At 34.7% G+C, this 20,773-nt stretch overlaps 1 protein-coding gene across 3 annotated transcripts in view; it reads right to left on the bottom strand.

The window, feature by feature from the left end:
• Positions 1-11,908, bottom strand: part of LOC125663972 (kinesin-like protein KIFC3) — a 44,230-nt gene extending 32,322 nt beyond the window's left edge. The window contains exons 1-4 of one of the 3 annotated variants that reach the window (XM_048896432.2): positions 11,762-11,856; positions 10,025-10,174; positions 5,695-5,743; positions 1,779-1,867 (exon numbers count right to left, since the gene is read on the bottom strand). The gene's annotated coding sequence lies outside the window, so the exon portion shown is untranslated. Of the gene's footprint in view, positions 1-1,778; positions 1,868-5,694; positions 5,744-6,056; positions 6,286-10,024; positions 10,175-11,761 lie in introns of those variants that run through there. The other 2 variants (XM_048896433.2, XM_048896434.2) reach the window with 2 other exon arrangements.
• Positions 11,909-20,773: the final 8,865 nt, after the last annotated feature.

Below are 20,773 nucleotides of genomic sequence, written 5' to 3' on the forward strand. Positions count from 1 at the left end.
GAAACACTGATGCCCCGGATTACAACATTTTAGTGAATAATTTTCAAAGTAGGTCAGAGGTAAATTTCAAGGTCACCAGGTTAATGGTTTTGGTACCAATGAAAAGGTCTTGCCACAAGGAATACACATGCCAAACATGAAAGCTGTACCTCTTATGTTGTAAAATATTATCAAAGTTAACGTTTTCTTCAAAATTTCCCAAAACTAGGTCAAGGTCACAAGGTCAACAAATCAGTTATTATTGGAAAGTCCTTGTCACAAAAAAAAATGCACATGGTTAACATAAAAACAGTACCTCTAAGAATTTGAAAGATATGGTTTATATTCAAATTTTCTAAAAGTAGGTCAAAGGTCAATGTTCAGGTCACCAGGTCAAAGATTTTGGTGTCAACGGAAATGTCTTACCACAAGAAATACACATACCAAATATGAAAGCTCTACCTCTTATGTGTAAAATGTATGACCAAGATTAAAGTTTTTTATTTGAAAATTTCCAAAAACTAGGTCAATGTTCAATGTCACGGTCACAAGGTCAACAAATCTGGTATCATTGAAAAGGTCTTCACACAAAATAATGCACATACTTAATATAAAAACAGTACCTCTTACAATTTGAAAGATAAGGCTTATATTCGAATTTTCTAAAAGTACGTCAAAAGTAAATGTTAAGGTATACCAAGTCAAAGATTTTGATGTCAATGGAAAGGTCTTCCACAAGGTATACACATACCAAATATGAAAGGTCTACCTCTTTTATGGTGTAAAAGATATGACCAGGGTTAAAGTTTTTTTGCCACATACAGACGACAGATAGGCCAAAAATTTGATGCCCCCAAATCTTCAATTTCAGGGGCATAAAAAGAAAAGAAAAACCCATAATATCAAACATTCAAAATAATCTACTATTTTTTTGGAGGGTATTCTAGTTTTGCTCAAGGATATATTCTTCTCATATTCATTAGATGCATTGAGATTCTCAGAAGTAATATTTTGTGTGCAACAACTATTGATAGGCCTGTTATACATTCTGTTGAGAAACAGAAAAGCGGATGTCAAAGTTTTTGTGTCAAGGTCATTTGAAGGTAACACCCTATCTATACAAAAAAACTTTGACATTCTATCAGAGCAAACACAAATTAAAATTGCTTATGATTCATAATTTAATTTGTTTTAACCTAAAACACAATAACTTTGCACGGATATGTTTCTATATGTTTGCATAGCATATTTTCTGCGAATGTTCATCTTTTGCCGAACTTTGCTAATGGGGATAAAACTGCATAAATCATGATTGCAAAATACACAATTATGTAGATATACATCTAGGTATAATACAAATGCAAAAACTGGAAATGCAGAATATGATTTACTATAGATCTTTTAGGGATCAAATCACAAAACACTGGCAGATTTTCTATATACATTACTTTTTATGCCCTCTTAGAAAAAAAGGGGGCATATTGTTTTGTAAACCAAGTTTTGTCTGCTCAATATATAAAGAACACTTTGCTTGATAATAACCAAATTTGGTACAGTGGTTGCTCTTAAGAGAGTAAATTACCCCTGATTTTGAGGTCACAAGGACAAATGTCAAACTGTACATAGTAAGATATTGTCTGCTCATTATCTTGAGCCATTTGATTGACAGACATCAAACTTAGTACATTGATTCTACTGAGGAGTAGTGCAACACATACTTTATTTTCAGAACGGTAGTGAGATAATCCGAACTGTTTTCAAATATTTTCTGTTTTGTTTTTTCTCCGTTCAGTGCCCACCTGTTAATCCTTCTCAGGTCCAAAGAAGATTAGGATTATCTACCTGTTCACCCTCTCTCTTAATTCTTACACAAGGGATACACTGTGCTCTGAAAAACAAGAGGATAAAGTAAAGTCATTAAATCAATGTGTGCAAGTCTTTCATAATCTGTTCTGGTATTACAAGTACCAATACATTTTAAAGTATCTTAGGGATATCCGTGGTCAAACTGTTTTGTTTAGACTTTAGATTCAGTCTTAGCTACGAAATATTTTTCTTGCTTTAAATTAGAAACCTTTTTCACTATGCTGTGTATTTAAAACAATCTGATTAAAATCAGTTCCTCAATCCGCTCCTCTTTTATTGTAATGTCGCTACACGAACGGTCACTTAAGCCAACCTATTTGAGAATGCAACAAGTTATATTCATTTTTTATTAATATATTTTCTGACTATCAATAAAATATGTAAGGTCAAACAAGTCCAATGAAGGTTACATGGCAATAAAAAAAATTGAAAGAAATAAAAAAAATCGCTAAATCGCATCAAAGATGCGTATGTATGGCCGAGTTGCAGTTTGGAAAATTAGGCATGCTTGCATTCACTGAGTGAAAACATGCATGTATTCAATATAGTTTATAAGTATGAAGCTTTAAATGGCCACAATAAGTATTAGTGTGATAATGACCTTGACCTTTGAATTTCAAAAGCAACATGAATCTTGAATGTCATCAGGATTAGAAGTCTGATAAACATACACCAGCAAGTACATGTATAAAAGTTAGATGCAAGCTCAAATTTACAGTATATAGTGAAAAAGAGACCTTGACGTTTGACCTAAAAATAAATAGGAACCTTCCTCTTTTGGATGTGATCATGTTATGTATTAAAGTTTCACAAAGATGCCCCTAGTAATATGAAAGTTAGAGACCGGACAACCTCAAATCTATGGCATTAAGTGATAAAGTGACCTTGGACCTTTTGACCTCAAAATAAATAGGAACTTCCTCTTTTGGATGTGATCATGTTATGTAAGTCTCACAAAGATGCACCAAAAAGTATGAAAGTTGGAGACCGGACAAGCTAATTGTGGACGCCGCCCACCCACCCGCCCGTACGCCCATCCTTCGCCAATTTAAAAGCCGAGATTTGCTACGGAACTCGGCTAAAAAAGATAAAAATAAGATAAATGATTTTATTAAAGATATTTTCATACATGAAAACATCTCGTAACAGCCTCAAAATGGAAAAAAATATATATTCAGCTTCCTTGAATGTTTAAAAACTCTCAATCAAAATACATATATATGTAACAGGTGCATTATTCATACTTAAAATATACACAAAGTTTTAATAAAAACTGTTCATTGGTGTTAAAGATATACCATGGCTTAATTGGCCCTTTTTGGTACAGAGTCTGGTACCTTTTCGATTGGGAATTTTACGGCGAATTTTTTAAATTTAATTTGGGAAAATTACTTAGACATAAAATAATACATTGTAAGTAGAAAACATTTATATATCGTGATTAAAAGTATGCATGCTCCAATTTTGATGTTGAATATAAACACACACACACACACATGTATATATATATATCCAAAATTGAAATAGAGTCTCAGTAATTGGATACTAATATTAAAAAAAATATGAAAAGAAAACACAGAATTATTATTACGGAGGATTTCTGTTTTCTTTTCATATTTTTTTTAATATATATATATACATATATATATTTTAGGGCAGTAATGGGTAAAGTGAAATTTTCTGTGCTTTATATTATTAAATATTTCTTCACTTAAAGGCAATTATGTTCTTTTAAGAGTTCATTGCTAGTTCCGTGCTATATATATAAAATTCAGATGAAGATGTCACATTTATTCCAAAGCGCTTTCGCTCTATGGCTCTTCATTGGCATTTGAAAAACAACAATAACATAATTGGACGACGTCATGATAGTAAAAGACATTAACGTAAAATATTTGGCGCAATAAATGTTCAAAGAAAGCACCAAATTAATTATATAACATAACAATGTGTAACACATATTCACATGCTTATAAACATTTCAATTCATGAAACATAAATTCAATTATACATGTGACATTTATAGTAAATTATGCATTGAGTTTCGGGTTAAATTTATAAATGAAATATTTGCCTGCCGTAATTGTTCATTTTCTTCTATAACTTTATAAAACGGAATTTTTTTCAAACGTCCTCTGCCGTACACATCAGAGTGTTCACTACAGGGAGTGTTTCTCACAGATGGGTCCCCGATTTGCTGTTTTTGGACACGTACTCGGTCGGATACTTTATTCCCAGTTTGTCCTATGTGTTTTCGCCACATCCTGACAGGTCATGCAGTAAATCATGTTTTTGTTTAACAGTTAATATCTAATCAAACTTCAAGAGTCATTTCGTTTTTAAATATAATAGAAAGCGCTTTGGAATAAATGTCACACCTTCATCTGAATTTTTTCTATATTTTGCCTATACCAAGGACTTATGTTACTTTATTATAGATATATATAGATGTGTGTGAGAGAGAGAGAGAGAGAGAGAGAGAGAGAGAGAGAGAGAGAGAGAGAGAGAGAGAGAATATTTAGAACTGAATTACATCTCATGATTATTAAACTGATAAACTCGTGCTTTACTTTTTTCTTTTTTAAATGTTTTTAGTGTGTGCATGATTGAAGCATGACTTTCTCAATGACAAATCTCTTTTTCTCTCTTTCTCCCTCTATATATTCTTTCTGCCATTACTATCTAATTTAAGTATTACACTAAAAAGAAAAACATTTTTAACAAGAAAAATCATCACTATGCTCAATGCTAAAATCATGCTACAGGATGAGAGAAAGAAGGAAAAAAGAGAAAGGGAATATAATGCATGAATAAATATGTAATAACTCTAATGAAAACTATAGAAACATGTTATTAATATAAAGGAGACTCTCTTCATCAAAAGTTTCAAAGTTCTGTAGACAGACCAGCTAGTGTTTCAATTCAACAATATCTTTTCAGGAACTGTTCAGCAATCAAAGTTATAAATCAATACACACCATTATTTAAACAGGCAAGGTAACAACAAAGCAAAAAACACCAGTTAATGGAAAGTTGGAGCTCAAATTATTGACTTTCTTCATACTCGAGGTAAAAGTAACCATTCATATTATCCACCTTTTTTTCATTCTTTGTACACACAATGTAAGAGTCTGATTCTTGGCTACCGTGTTATACGTACAGTTCATATTTTGGATACATTTACAGAATACTCGAAACAAATCAATACACATTCAGAAACTTAGAATATAGGGCAAATTCAAACAGTATTAAAAGATTTCACCTAGTTCATGTACAAACTAAAAGATTCAAACAGTATTAAAAGATTTCACCTAGTTCACGTACAAACTAATAAGATCCCATGTCAAAGGTTTGATCTATTGATTTTTCTCTCATCTATCCCTGGGACCAGTTTAGTTACGAAACAAATCTACTTCACATAAAAATAACGTTCAATTACCTCATGGTATACAATGCATAAGTATTGTGTTTTATACAACCGTACAGAATACAATAATGTAGTAATACAATGCAACTAATGTTTATATGGACCTCCCTTTATTCTGTCAATTTTTGCTGGGTAAGACATCGGGACTGCAAAATGTTTTATTTATTTATCATAATTAACCTTTATAATATTCATGTGATGAAAAAATTACCAATACATTTACAAGTATTTGTACTATCAAGAAATTCTATTTAACACTGCACATTTAAGAATTTTAAAAAAAAATACCATAGTCATGAAAACCATCTAGTCAACAAGGTTAAGCCTGATTTTACTTTTAAAAATTGCAAAAATATGATTAGTATCATACAAAAAATTTTGAAAATTGAAAAATTGGTAAATGTAAGAGAAATCGCACTAACCTCTAACTTTGAGAGAGCTCCCTTGAAAATTGATGAGAATTCGATCTTGCTAGAAAAAATCCATAAAAGTACCAGTAACTAAATTCTTTGATGCATTGTCGGTACTTCTTTTTAAAAGCTAGCTATGAACATGCTTATTTATTGCAAATCAATTTCCCTCCATGTACTTCTTTATAGGCTAAAGTTTTAATATAGTCTCATGTGGCAGCAATGCTGCAGACCTCTGACAGGTGTCTTCACACCTGTCAGTCTCACTGAAGCCAGTCCCTGCTATTTCACTGCATTCATTAATACTCACACAGGAAGATAGTAGGAGCTGGCTTTAGTCAGACTGCACACCTGTAAAACAAAAAAAAACTTACAATGTATAGCTCGTCCAAGTCTCATCTTATTGACACACTGGAATCAAAATATGCATGTGCATGCAAGTCCAAATTCCTTTAAAACCCTAATTCACTCAAGATATGTACATTGCACCATAAAAAAGAAGACTTCTGAATCCTTTAGGATTACATTTAAATAATAAGATTATAATTAGATAATCAATAACAAAATCAATCAGGCCATATCATGCCTCAACACAAACATAATAATTTCACTTCCCCACACGTCTTTGTCTACCAGAAAAATAAATTCAATGGCACTGAAATATTCATTTAAATTCTGTTTTCAATGCTTAAACTGACACTTATGAAATTTGATACAAGTGCAATCGTCTCTCCAGATTTGATTTTTCTCTTTAAGCATGCCTCACTGATCAATATCACCTGGGTATTTGTCAATGCAGGTATCTTGGTTTCATCATCATCCAATCTCTCATTAACATGATTTATTCAACAAATATTCTTATAGACTACAATATTCACATTTATATACATGTGTAAGGTTGGTTGGTTATTGTTTAATGTCCCTCTCTCCAGAATTTTTCATTCATATGGAGAGGTTACATGATTGCTAATGAAGGGCTGCAAAATTTAGGCCTATACTCAACGCTAATGGCCATTGAGCAGGGAGGATCTTTAACGTGCCACACCTGCTGTGACAGTGGGCCTCAAGTTTTTGTGGTCTCATCAGAAGGACCGCCCCATTTAGTCACCTCTTACGACAAGCAAGGAGTACTGAGGCCGGATCTCCCTGGGAGGTGGGGGTGGAGGTACTGAGGACCTATTCCAACCCGGATCCACACGGGACTTTATGTGTAAGGAATAATTGTCATGGTTGTTTACGATATGGAGGTATATAAATGATAAAAACATGGGAGTCTTTAATCAGGGAAGCTCCACGTTGACACCAGGGGTGCTGATTAAACTATATAAATCAACTTACATGTCAAATTTGGTTTTTCTTGTCAATTTTTCCCAATTATCTCCCCCTCAGAGTTTGACAATTGCTCCCTGATACAAATAAACTATAAATCTTCTAGAAACTATCTTTAATATAAGAGTTGTATAAATAAAAACACTAATTCAAAAAGAATGAGATAAGGAAGAAACATTGAAATCAGGATCAAGATCACATTTTGCATGTTGTTGTTTTTTAAAAAAGCCTAAGCTTGCAGTTGAAAGCCTTAAAGGCAAAACATATTCATAATATTTGCATAATCTAAGAGCATGTATATGATCAGGTTCCCCCACCTCCAATCCTTCAGATCCAAAAGCTAATTCCCAACACAAATAAAAATCTGTTCTGTGATAAAATTTTTAATTACCTTAGACATGTTTGAATAGCCTCAATGCACTATTAAAATATTCCCACAGTAAAATCAGTATCCTAATATTATCTCAGTTTCTCCACTTACAATACACAGTTCATGCTAATGAAACAGTCTGCTCTAAGTCACTCTGAAACTTCTGCTGGACCCTTTACTTTGTTTTGACTTCTCTGGAAGTCTGGAACATACAACTGACTTTATCCTGTTAATAACGACAATAAGCCATTTAACTTTTTCTGTATCCTTCTATACAACATTTACACTTATCCCTTTATATACTTGCAAACAATACTTTTGACCCTGATCTCCTGGCAATATAACACAATTGCAGGTCTGCACTTGTGATTTAAATATAAAGAAACATAAAATATATACACCTATCAATTGATCAGAATTTTAATTTAGTTTAAAGGAATACACTTTGAAGGTAAAATTTAAAATTAGAGTTTAAATACAAACTTTATCCACAATTTAAAATCAAAAAGATCTGGTTGTTGTTTTATAATTAATTAAAATTGTCCAGGACTACTTGAGATATTGCGACATAATCAGAAATCTTGAGTAGTCATTTGATCCATTTCAAATTCTGGGGGTATATTTTACAATATTTTGCATTTTGCAATATGTTTCTGCCTCTGATATCTTTATATATATTTTATGATAGCCATTTGTGAACAATGCACATAATTATGAATATTGCAGGGATTTATCCACCTTTTAGATGTTACTACCCATTTCATATTAAAGACGAATTTTTGAGAATGCAGTCGTGAGCTTTCAGGGGAGGGGGTGGGGTGGAGGACATCTTCAGATTATAATATCTCAAAACTGGCATACAAATTGATTGATTACTTATTCTTATCTATATTGTAAGGCTCTGATAATTATAGAAAATTACTTAAAATATGTATAGACAAATGATTTTTGTTAAAATTATCATACAGTTTTGTGTAGTTTCTATAACTGAAGGGTAATTTTTTACCTGTGGTAGTGAAATGTTCATTAGTTGTCAAAGGGGAGAGGTACCCTTTACCAGTAGTAAAAACAGCCTAGACAAATGTATTTCTGGGGTGAAAGTAAAAAGTCAAATCAGAGCAAGCTAAATATACTTGTATGTGTCAGGAACTAACATCTATGAAAATCTTTTATATGTCAATCAATTGTTAAAGGACAGGATCCATAATAGCTATTTTCTGATCTAAAATTTGAACATTCTTCAATCAATGCAAAATTTAACAATTTCCATGTTGAGATAGTCAGACACAACAAATTAGAATAAATGTTCCCAGTACTAATATCTATTTTGGAATATGACATCACAAAGTTGATGTTATTTTATTCTTAACAATCTTTGTGAATATGGTAAATATGTCGACAATGTTCTGACAGAGACAACTTTTCATGCCTATGTAGAAGAATATAAATCATTAAATATCTTGCATGATCATTCTAAACCAGTTTTCATATATTTGCATTATCAAAATATGTTTACCAGGGAAGTCAACGAGTTCTTGGCTATTGCTTGGTGATACCGACCACCGACTAAATTTTTCATAGTTGAGTATGCGTTAAGAATAGCTTTCTTAGTAATGTTTCATAAATTCTAAACTTGTGAGTAAAACTTATGTAAAGGGTAAAATCAAATCAGTTCCAGATAAGGTGCGTATCAGCGTAAATACTCATTAAATTTGACCAAATACGCATTTAAGTTGAAAATCATGCGTACAATTACGCATTAGCGAATGTAAATACGCTTTACACTCCCAAAGTAATGCGTATTAGTCCGCGTATTTGTGATACATGTACAATGTAGTATGATATAAATATGAATTATCTATTCATATACCGGTATATGAATTAAGATTAGCCCAGGGCTTGATCATACATGATATTTAGCGCTATGAAATACGTTTTGATGACAGTCACAATTTTGAAAAATTGGAAGAGTTAACTCAAAACACTATTATATAGGCCTACTTATTATACTTTCTTTCTTAAAGAGTTAGTGTGCAGTCGAAAGCACAGAGAAAAAAACATATTATCAATCGTGGACGAATGATATACAGAATTGGATCATAATCATGTGACTGAGTGGCTGACATATTCAAATTTGATGCATCAATGATAAATATCAAATTCCCAATGACAATGAATAGTTTTACATGTGTAATAAAAAGAACTGCAAATGATTTCCCCCATAAATAGCTGGAGCGGCCTTTTAGTATAAACTTGAAGTTAAAGCTTAACGGAAGAATTATAGCTTATCTGGTTACATCTTCTGCGCAAAAGACCAAAGATAATCAGTAAATTAACAAAATACACTTTTGAATTTTTCTGAAAAGCAAAATACGTATTGATTTGAAAATCAGGGAGTAAATACTCTTTGTGGTAAAAAATTATCTGGAGCTCTGAGTTCATTGGCTGGACAATTGGTGACAAAACTTAGAAATAGGATCTCGTCCAATATTGTCGAACAAATTATTTTTTTGCACAATAATAATTAAATCGTACATTGTACATACATTGGAAAGACCTCATAAATATTTTTGCTTGTTTCTTTTTATGCCTAAGTGCATTTTGATTGTTGCTTGTACATTTCATTATCAAAATAAGAATTACCATTCAATATCTACTTCTTTACGAGTCGTCGATTCAGTTGGAACTAGGCACATGGCAGGAAATATTGCACAACTTCTGAGTAGCAACACTTAGCAATCTGTTATTTCTGAAACTCTGATATTTTTGACATAACCTCATGGATGGAGTTTCCTAAAATAAATAGACAATGGAATATAGAATTTCTTCATATAGATCTAATATCAAGAGCATTTTTATAAAACTTTTACATATATATACATATTGAAATCATTTGGTACATAAGTCCAAATGATTTCAATTGATGAAAGCAAACATGCATTTTATTATCAATGTAAATTGACATGTACAAGTATACAAATGACTTTTGCTTCACATAAAGGAAATGGTGTGTCTATTCCAAGGTATTTTTAAGGTCTTGATATCAAGGGCCAGGGCCTTTCCAATTCACAAAATGTAGCGAAATTTGCTTGATATTGGAAAAAAGTATGTACATGTACCGATGTATCATTAAAATAAAAAATATCTACAGTGTTAGATCATATATATATACATACCATCCCAAAAGTTTTTATCGCATCGATAGAAAAAATTGTATGATTTACGGCTAATTTTCATCAGCATACACATTGATGATCCACATTTGTTTTGCTATTTATAGCAACTTCATTGGACATATCGTATTTTAGTGTAATGGTGAAATGTATTTTTTGTCATCTTCAAGAAGTTCTGGTTGCAATATGAATAAATCTATGAAATGATATTTGACATAACTGCCTGCTTCGTAAATGATGCTGCTGCAGTAGTTATAGGGCTATACAAACAGTGGAAATCGGACTGGGTAGCTCAGGGCTTAGAGCACCTGACTAGTAAGGCAGGGGTCCTGGGTTTGATTCCTGGTCCAGCCACAAATTTTCTTCTCTCTCCTATACTACATTTTATGCTGTTGACCACCCCTGGATTTACAGTTGAAACCCCTGCCGGAGGCAAACAGAACATGGGTTGTGTGTGTCTTCAAGGACGAAGACAAATTAAGGAGGGAGGAATGTAGTAGTTAGGGCTTTACAGACCGTGGATATCGACCTGGGTAGCTTCGTGGTTAGAGCACCAGACTAGTAATGCAGGGGTCCCAGGTTCGATTCCCGGTCCAGTCAAAGATTTTCTCCTCTCTCCTATATATATTACACTGCCAAGAAATGCAATCTAAAATTCTAGACATTAAACTTAGTCACAATGTTCTACCAATATAAATGAAATGTAGATGAGAATTATCTAACATGATCTAGGTGTATTTCAATGATGCAGTGCCTGTCATTGGTGTTTTTGGTACTTTCTGCGGTGTTTCCCCGAATTTCATTCATCTGTATAAAACAGGGCAGCAGTTCCCCCCATTGAACTTGTTTTAGCTTTTATTAAAGGTTTCTGCTAGCCTAAATCTTTAGCACGGAAATCTGCGTGCTGGATAACGCATTTTAATTTGTACTGAAATTTTCGAGTTAGTGAGAATCATCATCTTTGGAAGATGAAGAGATTCAATAATCAAGATGGTGAGCGACAATGATCTCGATAAAAAAAAAACTGATTTTTTTTAGAATTCCACCACTTTATCACTGTCTCGGCACCGTTTTTAATGCATAAAGTTTATTTAAATGTTAAACAATTAAAAATAGAACTGATGCAAACTAACTGACTCAGGTTTATATTCTATAAAACAAGTAACATTTTTGGAAAGTATCGATATTGTTCTTGTTAATCACATACCTTACTATAGATGAATGATCATTAACCAATAAATGATAGACAAACTTAGAGACAAATAACACTGGCTCGATAGCTTTACTTTCAACTTATATTGTGTTTGAATTTCCCGAAATTGTTTGAGAGCTGGTCAACCATTGGTTATCTTTATTATCGAAGTAAAACTGGATTCGATAACTCGTATTATCCCGGAATAGATTCAGTAAATCAGATCAAAGTACTGAGAGTATTGAATTGGTTCATTCAATTCTTTCCAAACCCACAAGAGAAGGTTGGAATTTCAGATTTCAATAAGAAAGAAATCGTGAACACAGAGTGCTCTTCCTGTAAATAAGTTATCGCCGTCTGCTGGAGGAAGATACAAAGTTCATCGTCATCAAATGCCTTTGTGGTGAGGTTAAATTTTATCTATATAGATCTATTTAGATTTGTGTTGTTTTTTTAAAAAAAACTGTTTTTACCGTTTTCCTGATCTTATTGACAAAGACAAAAGGAAAAAGATTTTACTTCAAAGCATCATGGATACAAAACCATAGATGGCTAATATACAGTCATAACCTGCAAGGCGGTTGTGTAAAATCTGCCTTCTTTTTCTCACAGGTGGGTATGAGAAGCTGTAATAATTGGGAAAAGACACTATATTGAATCACAACACGTGTATCTGCAGTTATTACAGAAGCTATGACAATTTTGTATCCAAATCATTCACCGACTTCAAAAAAGTAGTAGGCAAGGGTGGATCCCTAGCAAAACACGAGAATTTCGATTATCGTAAGGCTGCAAGTATAGAATATTTGTCCACACTCTAAAAACTGACAAGTTTGACAAAACCAAAGAGTACCAACCGTACAAAATTAGTCAACAAAACCAGAAAATGTACGACAAAAAACACGAGGCAGTTGTCAATGATAGCGGAAACGATAGTCCTCTGTGGGAAACAAAACATTCCTCTGCGTGGACAAAGAGACAATTCAACAAGCACTGCATCCAATAAAGGTAACTTTCATGCTACTCTGAATCTTCTGGCAAGTTATGATGACCAGCTGTCACAACACCTAAAGGGATCCTCAAACAATACCACTTATACCGGGAAAAATCTCTCAAAATGAAGTCATCAGTGTCCTTGGTCAATATTCTGGAAGAAAGACTACGCGTGGTCTTCGAGGTAAGGTCTTCTACAGTAACTTCATCATCGCTGACGGAGTGACCGACAGATATGCAAATAAGGAAGTCTTGACATTGCACTTGATGTTTCTTAATGAAACAGCACCAGGGTCAATCATTCAGGAAGAGTTATTTGACTTTGTTCATTCAGATCGTACTGGTGCGGTACCGGAACAGCGATACCTGCCAATAATAATGTCAACATTTTGCAAGAGAATGATCTGTCTGTTGACAATATTAGAGATAAAGTTTGTAACTGTGCTGCTTCCATGTCCTCTAAAAAAAAACCAGGGTTGTCAAAGAAGAATCAAAGAACTGAATAGGTTGGCTGTGTATATACACTGCAAAAGCCACGTGCTCAACCTGCATTGCACGTGATTGCAAGCCTCCTCTTGTCAGAAATATGATTGACGGAATAAATTCTACATTCATGTACTTTGATTCTTCACCAAAGCGACAGCGATACTTTAAGCCGTCACAACAAGACACAGAGGTGGCCAGAAAGAAACTGGTAGGTCTGTGTAAAACGAGCTGGGTTGAGAGACATACTTGCTTCGACACATTCAAGAACATGCATGTTGGCATTACATTGTGTTCTGCAATATATTCTCAATCCTGGTCTGGACGAAAACCTATAGGACAATACGGCATGGGATGCTCTGACGAGACTCACTGCCCAATGCATTTTGTCTAGATTGACATCTTTCTTTTTTCTTACGACTTTTGTGTATGTTAAGAATGTCCTCCAAATAAAGCCAGTCGCAACCAAGCCTCAAAAACACAACTTACCAACTTTTGGATTGCAGCATATTTTTCCACATGGTATTTTAACCTTAGATGACATAATCCAACCAGGTTTTGGTTCTTTATTCTGCATTAAACAAGTAAAGATGTATTGTTTGACTTATAGGATTATAAAATTAATAACTTTGTTATTAAAAGACAATGGAAATTCACCTGATATGATATTGGACACATCAAAACCAACTCTTTCTGAAGTCTTTCTGTATATGTAAAGACTCAACTTACTCCTCAATGTTTGGATTATATCACATGAAGTGAAATATGTGTACTGTTCCTACATTTTTTGTACAAACTCTACAGCAGTCATATGTTTTAACAGGGACGATTCTATGTAAAATTCTAAACTGTAGCCATTGAGCTGAAGAATCAGTTGTTGTTTTGAAACAAATCTTAAACACACTTTGCACAGAAAAATCATCTACTCCGTGTGGAGTTAATTCAGCCTTCCAGTTGCCTATAGAAGTTGAGATATCCTCTTTTTCATTCAAAAGATTGTAAATGATTCTGGAGCATTTTCATGCAACAAAACAGGCTTAAACATATTGGCATACGTGGATTAAGAATTCTTTTGGTTGAATGTCTATCAGTAGACAAAGTATTTCGAAATTACTGTTATAATACTATTAAATTTCATTACATATACTTTTTTGAGATTGTAAGTGGTTTGAAATTTATCTAAGGTTAAGAAATTACAATCATCATCAAAAAAATCTTGTAAAACGTTAACTCCTTTCTCATACCAGTCTTTGATAAAATATAATATATACAGTTGGTTTGTTGTATGTTGCTTAACGTCCCTTTCAAGAATATTTCACTTATATGGAGACGTCACCATTGCTGGTGAAGGGCTGCAAATTTTAGGCTTATGCTCGGTGCTTTCGGCCTTTGAGCAAGGAGGGATCATCACTGTGCCACGTCTGCTGTGACACGGCACTGGCGGATTTAGAGGGGGCGTGCCCCCCCCCCCCCCCTAAAATTTTCAAAGTTTAGGTTACAAATTAGTGCGTACTGTAAAAAGAGGGAAAATCAAACCATATCTATAATAATTAATTCTAAAAGGTGAATGTCAAAATACATAAAGTCCCTAACTCCGTCACTTTCGGGAAACTCTGTACAGTTTGTAAACGAATGTGATTTGTGACGTAATTTTTCCCATGCTGAAAATCTACAACGAAATGCCGATAAGTTATATATATATAACAGTCAATTAAAGAATATGTTAAAAGGAAATAACAATAGATTAATATGTAATCTATTATATTTTATGTGAAATCACTCAGTAATCACGTTCCCTTTCATGCGCTATCACATCGATTCCTGCGTCGCAGCGACAACATGCTTATTTTCGCATGACAGCCATTTTTATGAAGGTCTATGTCAAGGGTTAAAGATGATATATCATATTTAATAACGTGACTAAAATATTAAAGTTTTTGTCTAGATTTGCCCTGATGCACTACACGTCGGAGATAATGTTAGCACGACATTATTATATATACATGTTTAAAAAACAAATCATGCAAAACAAAAAACAGGGACCCTAAAAAATGTTGCCATACTGTAGAGGGCCCTGGTGACGGAGTTGGGTTCGTTGGACGTAATACACACGAATGTGATACACATTCTTTTTAGTGGTGTTATATAAGCCTAATAAGTGAACTTTTTGTTAATAGTAGTATACATAAAACAATAGAGGGATTCAAATCCAAGAAATACAAATGGATGGACTCAAATCACAGCTCAATGACGAGCAAATAAATTTGACTAGAAAAAAAATTACTGATGATAAATTTAGCCTCATTTGATAAAGGTGTGTTTCTGTTTGTAAGAGAGGATGTAACTTCACCTATGAAGGCTAATTATATGGTTAAATTTTACTCATAAAATCACTAAAATTCAGGAGTGAATTCAGACCCCCAGACCGTCTGCCTCTGGGGAAAAAAAATTCCACGCCCCCCCCCCAACCAGAATTCCTGGATCCGCTTCTCGGTTTTAGCGGTCTCATCCAAATGACCGCCCCATTTAGTCGCCTCTTACGACAAGCAAGGGACACCGGGCAAATAAATGCAACGGACCGTGCAGACCGGGATTTGAACTCTCTACGAACTGAGCTATCCGGGTATCGAATCGATGAATGAAAGTTATCATTGTTAATAGACAAGCTAGACGTCGTCGATATATATAAGTGTCGAATTGAAGGCCACAGCAAGATATTTCTTTTTCTCGCGTATAAGTTTTTGAATAAATTCTGCTTCATATGAATATAAAAACAGGTCAGCTAACTAAGGAGCACAATTCGTGCCCATGGGAATTCCAACAGACTGTTGGAAGACCTGATCACCAAAGACCACATAGATATTGTCAATGAGGAACTCTAGCATATTTGTTTTGTTTTTTTTATTTCAACTTCAGAGTACTTGTGCGTGGAATGTAAATTCATGGTTTTTATTCAGGAATCCTTATCACGGCACCAAAAATATGTAACTGAGACCAGCAGAACAGGAGCAGTTACTCAAGTGATCGAATTACAAAAATCTGTAACTCGAGCTAGTTGACAGATATTTAAGTAATATTTGATCATCTGAGTTACTGCCCCTGTTATACTGGTTCCGGGTAAAATTGTATATGGCTTGCTATTCAATACGTTTTTCCTGAGAGCAAATTAAAACATAATATTCATCCAACGATCGAGCAGATCCACAATGCTTGAAGTGATATCTAATTAAAGATTTAGTATATCTCTTTTGACTACGAGGATGTGTTAACTAATAAAGCAAAATTAATTTGTACACAGTAATATTCCTTATTGTGTATTTGAATAAATTTGAAAAGCTGCATAGTCAAATTTACAATAGAAAGTATTCAATTTGAATCAACTACTGAAACAAAAATCAACAGTATATCAATAAATTTGAAAAGCTGCAGGTTAGCAATTCGATTTTGTAGGCTGCTAATGCTCTGCCTGGTAAATTGGTTGACATTTTTTATAACTTTCGTTCGAGTTTTTGATTCTGTATAATTCACCGTGTAGATATGTTTGTAGATCTTACTTCTTTATTTACTGATACAGGTATATCTTTTGTTTTTCCTGAATTTGAGAATCTAATTGTTTGTGTCATTGGTAATTCTAGTGGGTTATATTATATTTGAATTTGACCTTGTATCTACTCTGGGGTCCTATCGAGGTAGCTCAGTGGAAGAGTGTTGCTTCATAACCAGAAGGTACTGAGTGCAAGCTCTGATCTTGCCATGGCTAAGACGTAAACATACGTTGTGATTGCTCCTTCGTCAAATTCTTGGCATCTAGAAGTCGGAGTCACGGGTCTTTCGGATATTACCTTAAAAATAGAAGTCCTGTGTCACGACAGACGTTTGAACATAAAAGGACCCTCACTGCTACGGCTCTGAGTACTAAGCAAATGTCTAACTTTCTGGTATTTCACATACAGCTAGTGACATATTTCAATATGAGTGGGGCATTCTTAAAAAGACGTGTTTAACAAACAACAAAACTTTGGCAATTCGAATTGGTATCCAGGTGTTGTTTGAAATGCTATTTAGATTGATTGTATCTTGTTTAACGGTCCCTTTCTAGAATTTTTCACTCATATGGAGACGTCACCAATACCGTTGAAGGGTTTCAAACTTAGGGCTATGGTCGGCGGTTGCGGTCATTGAGCAGTGAGGGTTCTTTTGCGTGTCACACCTACTGTGACACGGGGCATCTGTTTTTAAGGTCATCTCCGAGGACCTGTGACATTCACACCTGATGCCGAGCGTTTGGCAATCGAACTGTCACTATCTGTTTGAACGACCTAGGTCTGTCGCGGCCGGGATTCGAACCCCGACCTTCCGCATGCTGAGCAAACGATCTACCTCTAGACCACCGCGGCGATAAGTGCTTTTTCGATAAATTGTTGCAAAATGTTTAAAGGAAAGGTGAAGATAACGAACAGTGATAAATTTCACATCTCCTATAAGCAATACAAAATAGAGAGTTGGGTAAACACGGACCCCTGGATATACCAGAGGTGGGACCAGGTGCCCAAGAGGAGTAAGCATCCCCTGTCGACCAGTCACACTCGCCGTGAACCCTATATCTTGATAAGGTAAAAGGAATTATCCGTAGTCAAAATCAGTGTGCCAAGAACGCTCTAATACACATCAGACAGCATTTGACCCAAAGATAGGTTGCAAACTAGATCATTATAATGACCATAGAATTTGTGAAATGCTAACTTTAAACGAGACTGTTGAAACTCCTGTAACATCAACTGTTAGTAGCCTGCCTCGATTTAAAAACTGATCATACGCAGAACAAGCTTTTGTGCATCGAATCAGCTGAAAGATATAAACACCATATGCAGGTGATAATGGAATATTGCTACATAAATATGAGTAGTTGATGGAGAAGCTGAAATTATCCCGTATGTCATATCGTTGAGTTGTTAGTTTGCCGTTAATATTTATTTTCAAAGTACAAAGCAGAAATGGAGGACTTTGTGGTGTCTTTTATCTCGAGTTCACAGGGATATATCGAATCGATATATGAATGAAAATGATTGCTGTTTTGAAAGAAAAAAAAACACGTTGCCGAATTTCGAGTTGAAGGCCACAACAAGAACTTTTTTCTTCTCACGTTGAAGCCTTTGAATGAACTCTGCTTCATAAGAATATAAAAACAGGTCAGCAAACAAGGGACCACAATTCGTGCCCATGGGAATTCCAACAGACTGTTGGAAGACTTGATCACCAAAGACTACGATGATATTGTCAATGAGGAACTCCAGGATATTTTTATTTCAACTTCAGAGTACTTGTGTGTGGAATCAGCGTGGTGTTTAATTAACAAAATATTTCCTTTTTCCATTTTTGTTGAAACAACTGACTATGATATCAAAAAGTCATATACGAGTATCTTGTAAAAATCACTCAACTGTGATGAAACTTTAAACACCCCAAATTTCAGCTTCCTATGAATAAAAAGGCTTGCTGATAATAACAAGAGGTCCAATGACCATATCACTCACCCGAGTCACATTGGCCCTAAAATATTGACCCCATGCAACCTAGCCCCAAGGGGTCAACATAACCAAACTTGAATTCACACAAAATGGAAATTCCTCAATACCAATATGACTAACATGACCTTGTTGTTCTAGAGAAAAATACTTTCTAAAAGATTTTCTTTCCTGTATACGTACATTATAACCCATCCTAACCCCAAAATTAATAATTTGAATATAAAAAAAACCCCTGAATCCACACAATTGAGAAACATTTTGATAAGATTTAGTGTGGCCCTGCTACTATTGAAAATAATTTGTTAAATTATTTCCTGTTTATTCCCATTTAAAACTTTGATCCCCTATTGTAGCCCCACCCTACCCCCAAATTGAATTAACTTGAATTTAAACCAACTTAAGATGCTTTGGCCCCAACCTACCCATCCCATGGGTTGTTGTTGTCATGATTTGAACGAACTCGAATCTGCATTACCTGGGAGATGCTTGCATATCATACCACTAATCATGGCCATGTTGTCCTTGAAGAGATTTTTCCTATATATTCATGTAAAACTTTTATCCCTTATCGTGGGCCCACCTTACCCACTGGGCCATGATTTGAACAAACCCCAATGTACTCTTTGTCAAGAAGCTTTCAACTTTTTTGTCCCAGTGGTTCTTCAAAAGATTCTTAAAGAATTTTCCGATGCATCCGCATGCAAAATTTGATCCACTATTGTGGCTCCATCTTAACCCTGAGGACCATGATTTTAAGAACCTTGAATTTACTCAATGTCAGGGAGCTGTCATGTAAATTTAAACTTTTCTTGCCAAGTGGTTTTTGAGATTTTGAAACTAAATGAGCCTAACCTATTTTTGCTTTTTCTTGATCATATCCCCTTTGAAGAGAATGTGGTCCTTCATTTGTTCAAACTTTGATTCCTTCTACCCATTGCAAGAATATTTTTTGCGAAGTGTGATTGAAATTGTTCCAGTGGTCCTGGGAAAATTTACATTCAGAGATGGACAGATGACACACAAAAGCTCACTTAGCTTTCATCTCAGATGAACTAAAACTTTAAAAGTAGAATAGACTGACTGATAAAGATGAACCATATATTCTCACATTCTCACCTGTGTGAGACCAACATCGTTACATTGATTTTCGAAAAAGAGTAGACTCACTGTAGGCTGTCGAGGAAACTCACAACCAACAATATTTCAATTACATGTAGTTGACTTATTCCCTTCTCTCCCTGTGGAGAATAGGGCCATGAACAATTCCCTCTTCACTCTGTCCTTCGTGCTGCTATCCTGCTTGCCTCTGTCACCATTTCATTTCTTTCTCTCTCCATTGTTCTTCTCCATGTTTCTTTAGGTCTGCCTCTCTTGCGCTTTCCTCAAGGAGTCCATGTAAGTGCTATTCAAGCGTGCTTGGTCTTGTCCATTCTCAAAATGTGCCGTATCCATTTCCATCTCCCTTTCCTTACCATTTTACTTATGGTCTCCTTTCCTGCTCTTTCCCTCACTGTTTCATTTCGTACTTTTTGAGGCCAGTATATCCGTAGTATCCTCCTTAGACTCTTGTGTAGGAAGGTATCCAGGACTTGCTCGTCACCCTTTGTCATTTTCCATGTTTCGCTGCTGTAAAGTAGAACTGAGACCACATTGGAATTGAACAATATCATCTTCGTTTTCTTTCCAATCTAGGAGTTATTCCATATGGCTGTCGGTTTGTTGTAGGTAGATCTTGCATGGCCTATTCCCCTCCTGATGTCTTCTGTGGAACCTTCATTGGTGTGAATGGTGCCTCCGAGGTAGATGAAGTTAGTGGCATCCTCCATCTCTTCTCCTGCACCTGTAATAGTCTGAGTGTTGTTGGCATTAATTCTTATAACTTTATTCTTTGAGGCGTTGATGCTGAGGCCGGTTGATTTGACATGCCTGACTAGTTCGTTCACTTTTTTTACTCTCTGGAACTTGTAAGCAGTGCAATGTCATCGGCAGAGTCAAGATCGCACAATTCTAATGTCATGTTCCA

The sequence above is a fragment of the Ostrea edulis genome, chromosome 1, assembly GCF_947568905.1.
Source record: "Ostrea edulis chromosome 1, xbOstEdul1.1, whole genome shotgun sequence".
NCBI lineage: Eukaryota > Metazoa > Mollusca > Bivalvia > Ostreida > Ostreidae > Ostrea > Ostrea edulis.